A 726-nucleotide genomic window follows, 5' to 3' on the forward strand; every position below is an offset into this window, starting at 1 on the left:
AATAAATAAATATTTAAAAAAAAAAAAAAAAGAAAAGAAAACTAGCCTGGGGTCCCGGAGGTAAAGATCCCAAGGCTGACGTCCAGACCTGCCCCCGCCTGTTTGCCCAGCTAGAATCTCATGATTAGGGCAGTGGACAGAAATGAATGAATGGAATCCCTTGGAGAGCCTGCAGCTCTGCCCCCTAGCTGACCACTCTGCTTAGCGGGGCTCCGTGTAGCTGGGTGGTTGCTATAGAACACAAGGTGAGGAAAATGTGCCTGGGTCTGACTGGCTCCTCAGCCTGGCCCTGCCTGTAGCCCTCCTACTGGAGATGCTTGTATATCTCTGGCCTGGAAACACTCAGAGCACATTTGCAGGGTGTTTTTTGTTTGTTGGTTTGTATCTTTGAGGCAGAGTCTCATTATGTAACCCAGGCTACCTTGTAGACTAGGTTGACCTCAAACTCACAGAGCTCCTCCGGCCTCTGCCTCCCGAGTGCTGGCGTTAACGGCGTGCGCCACCATGCCCAACTCAGAAATGCTCCTAAACTCTGTCGTGGAAGGACTCCAGGCTGGATTTAGAATGCTTATTTGGAAATATTGATGTTTTGTTTTCGAGATGGTCTCTCATGCAGCCCAGGCTGGCCTCGAACTCGCTATGTAGGCAAGGATGCGCTTGAAGCCCAGGTTCTCATGTCTCCACATCTCAATGCCCAGGATTGCTGGCCTGCAGCACCACGTGGGA

This window comes from Alexandromys fortis, unplaced genomic scaffold (genome assembly GCF_014885135.2).
Source record: "Alexandromys fortis isolate MF-2015 unplaced genomic scaffold, M_Fortis_MF-2015_v1.1 scaffold_156, whole genome shotgun sequence".
Lineage (NCBI taxonomy): Eukaryota > Metazoa > Chordata > Mammalia > Rodentia > Cricetidae > Alexandromys > Alexandromys fortis.